This window comes from Hermetia illucens, chromosome 4 (assembly GCF_905115235.1).
Source record: "Hermetia illucens chromosome 4, iHerIll2.2.curated.20191125, whole genome shotgun sequence".
NCBI lineage: Eukaryota > Metazoa > Arthropoda > Insecta > Diptera > Stratiomyidae > Hermetia > Hermetia illucens.
Window position 1 is genome coordinate 159,464,705 of NC_051852.1, and position 4,303 is coordinate 159,469,007.

Here is a 4,303-nt window from a genome sequence, read left to right on the forward strand (position 1 = left end):
CTCGGCGCAAAACCGGGATGTCTGGAGTTCCTTACTAAGGCAGTCCTAGACCACATACTGGTTGATGCGAGGGAAGAGCTGTCTCCAATTAGGTATGGAGTTATGAAGACTGATCATTCAGACGTAAATGCAGCTCCAATGAGATATTTCGATCGAACGCAATTGCATGTCTTAATCCCAGTGAAGGCTAGAAATTGGAATCGGGGTTTGTCTCATGTTTGGGTATCATAATGCGATTGACATTTCAACCCAAATGACTTCAAAGTCCATATAAAATGGAGAATTACGAGAAATCATTAAACATGCTTGATGTTGCCGAGAGTTCTCGATGGATTTCGCCACTAACCCACCAACGGCCATCACCACTAGAGCCCCTTTATTTTTTAAAAATAGGTAGGATGGTTCGAGCTGCTTGGTACTAGTGCAGAGACTGTGGCAACTCGAAAAATAAAATTAAAAAAATAACTTTAAGATTTACTGTAAAAGTCATAATAAATTAAAATAGAATAAAAAAATTTAGGGGATACTTATGGCTTAGATGTTTTTTTTTCGCGGGAAAATAATATTCAGAGACCTATTACTCGAGATCTTTATAAGAGAGAAATATCTGATTAGAAGATGCGTTGTCTAGAGATAAAATCCCCTAGTTCACCTTATTTAGATACTAGACAACTTTGATTACTTGAGGTCGTCTATTGTCATAATTTTCTCGTGCCGGTTTTTCTATTCTGATCGCTTTTCATATAGTTTACTTTAAACGCACTAGTTATTATTGATAGGCATGAAATGACATTTATATTAGTTTCCCGTGTTATTTATTATCCACATCAAAATCTCGATTTTCAAATCATGGAAACCACCTTCGCATCTAATGGACAATCTATACCGTAAATATCCATGCCGTTTTCTTAGTAAGAAAATGATACAAAAAAATTTCCCCCAAAAGCTGCTTTGTTGGTACAAAAGATATTATTTCCAATTCAAAATTAGAATTATTGAGTTGCACTTTTAAGAAGTAATTTATATTGCGTTTGACAGCTGCTGTATCAATCTTGCTAGGCATTGTATTGTTGTGTCGATATGCTCCTCGATAACTTAATGCATTAAAATGTTTAAGTTGTTGTGGAAAAAAAGTGATTAACGTTCAAATAATAATGAACTGAATTGGTAATTCGAAATACACTAAGAGAGACGTAGCCTTCTTCCTCTCAGAGCAAAGACACACTAAATGGTCTTTCCATTCTGAAGAAAAAAGTCTGTTACGTGTGATTTTTCTTGCTCACTGGATTTCAAATTTTATACAAAAAACATATTCCCGTACCGGGAATCGAACCCGGGCCTCCTGGGTGAGAGCCAGGTATCCTAGCCACTAGACCATACGGGAGGTTGAAGCACTACTTGAGAAGATGTCTTAACTTGTACAAGCTGCTTGCATTTTAAAAATTTTAGTTGAGTTCTATGAAAAAGATGGATATGCATATATATGTATATATAAACATCTATATTCATAAATTAGGTAAAAATACATATCTATGTAACTGACAGTTGGGCAGCGTGCATGGCTCACAGCTGATTTGAATTGTGTGCATACACGTTTGGACAAAGTGAATAGTAAACGTTTGAAATTTTTCCTGCAAATTAATGGGGAATGAAAATATCAATTACGTTTGACGGTTAATTGTAGAATATGTATTAGATAGTTAAGGGGAAACCACATTAGGAGGTTTTCAGAATCGACTTTTTTTATTGCTATGATCGCTTTATGTCCTTATGAAATCTGGTAGTGTTATGTTAATAGTGTATTTCTAAATACTTGGCATCAGGCCCTTGTACGAGTGCATTTGTATTTGTTGTAACTGTATTTTGTTCGTAATTGAGAGTGACAATTATCTTCATATCCGAAGGGGGAGTTTTCAAACATTGTTCTTAACCCTCAACTGAAGTCATGGGGTCAAAATGGACTCCACCGTACGCGTTTCTGCTCTTATATTTATATTTTTTAATTTACGCACTCTTAATATATACATATTTTTGCCGGGATCGTTTGTTTACGAAAAACATATCAAATGCCCGGTATTGCTTTACTGATTTAAAAAACTTTATGAAGCATGCGAAATATGTCGAAACCTTTACAGCAGTGAAAATGTAAGTGTGGGCGTAGTGGCAAAACCTGAACGCAGAAGAGGGTGTTACTATTTATTTGACCGAAAAAAGAACCAAAAACAAATTCAACAAGATTCAACAGATTGCAAAAATATTTTTGTATATTTGTCATTTAGTAAAGACAGTAATGTATTCTAAATTGCAAATATAAGTAGTTGTAAGAATATTCTAAGGAACTCGCTTTGTATTCGCTATTATTTTTAAATCACGTGTAGTTTGTTGGTGTAGTTTGTCATTCCGCAGCTCCGAGCACTCAGGCCATTGTTAGGTCCATTGTATTATCCCCGCAAATCGCCTATTCAATGGGTTCCCGTCTACGGCGTTCGCAGGCTTTGGCAAATCTGAGAACATTCTCCAGAGGCAGAGAGGGTGCAGATTCTTCATTGAAGAAAACTTTACCAAGGTGTCTTCGTCTGAGATCTGAGGAGGCCATCTCCTTTTCCTCCTCCTCACATTTGCTGCACACAGCCGAAACCACCACCCCAATCTTTCCATATGGTAGTATAATATAAGGAGCAGTGTTCCGTTAAAAGCCTTACTAGGGTTTTCATGTCCCACTTCTTAAGGGACAACAAAAATGCCGCTGTATTGACCCTAGACTCTTTCACAAGGATTTTCGCCTGCCGGCAAGAGTCCAAATTTCTCCATTAGGCTGCGTGAATCCAAGCAATTTCACCCTTCACAGTATACTTGATCGTGGATAGCCGGATCCGAAAAGCTGATTCTGGCCTCACCATTGTGGATCCAGATCCCCGGCGGGCCAGTCTGTCAGCCACCTCATTACCAGCGATGTTAGAGTGCCCCGGCACACACCAGAGTTGTCTTCTCAATTCCAACAATGGATTTGATGCGATTTCCACGGACCGTGACTCGGGTTCTCAATTCTATTATAATTTATACGTCATCCAATCTGCCTTCCGCGGATTCCGAAATGGAGTTGGTGGAGGTGGATCCATGCCCATTACGAAATCAATGCGTCTGTGATCCGAGAGTGTGATATCGTTTGATACTCTCCGACCATAGCTGTGATGTCAGAGGATGCCACCGTGATATCGATGACCTCTCACCTGACTACGTTGAATTAAATGGGTTCATTACCCAAATCAAAGATCTGCAAATCGGTTCCTACTAGATACTCCAGTAGTCTCGATCCTCATGCATTGGTGTTGGAACTTCCCCAGCATATCTGGCGAGCGTTGACATCACATCCTGCTATTACCCCCATGCCTCTACTTTTGCCATATTGGATAGCTCTGATGAATGGTCTACTAGGAACGTCTTCTGCGTCATAGGGGAAATATGTAGAGCACCAGAGTATCTCTTTATCTCCCGGTTGACTTTTTATGGTTAGTTTAGCCGATGTGGTGTCGCCATTGCATGGGTCGTTAACCGAATTACCCTGGAAGTCTTTTGAGACTACCATGCAGGAGCGGGGTCGATCACTTCCATTGACATAGAACAGATCAGCATGTTGGAAGTTTACGCCCCTGACTACCCCACCAACAACAAACGGTTCTTGTATGACACTTTGAATGTCAGTATCACGTGAAAGTGAAGTTTCCGACATAAAAGATGTATATGCATTGATGATGATGATGATACATATGGAGCAAATATTCGTTAAAATATTTTTATATAAGAAATACACAAAACCATTTCATACTTGGAGCGTCCAGCTTCCGGTTTCCCAGCTTGATTTTATATTTCATTGATCCCAGAGAAAGATTTTGCTTTGTTTAAATTCAGAGCTTAATTAAACCTAAAAAGGTGAAGGTGTTTGCTTTTGTTTTTCCGTTAATTTTTCATATTTTTCAACTATCTGAAGTACTTACTTAAAAAAGATGCTCAAAATTGAAGACTATTACTTACAGTCACAGTAAATATGTGAGGAAAGATCTATGATAAAGTAAACAAAAATTTGACTTGTATTACAAAAAGAGGTTATTTTTTTTAAATATGCAGATTTTTCTCACAATTTTAATATAAAATAGCCAAACTTCTCTAATAGTTTTGCCAGTCGTAAACACCGACTGCGCGAGATAATATATGGAACCGGACGTCATGTGCTGGAGCTAACCCGAATGCTAGCAATTCGGCGAGTTGAGGGCCCGGGTTCTTGGTTCACAAACATTTTCTCCCA

The 4,303-nt window shown here is 38.4% G+C and overlaps 1 non-coding gene across 1 annotated transcript; it reads right to left on the reverse strand.

Annotated features, from left to right (window-relative positions):
- Positions 1-1,312: 1,312 nt before the first annotated feature.
- Trnae-cuc lies at positions 1,313-1,384 on the reverse strand. Its single transcript has one exon. It is a non-coding gene; the product is annotated as a tRNA-Glu (tRNA).
- Positions 1,385-4,303: the final 2,919 nt, after the last annotated feature.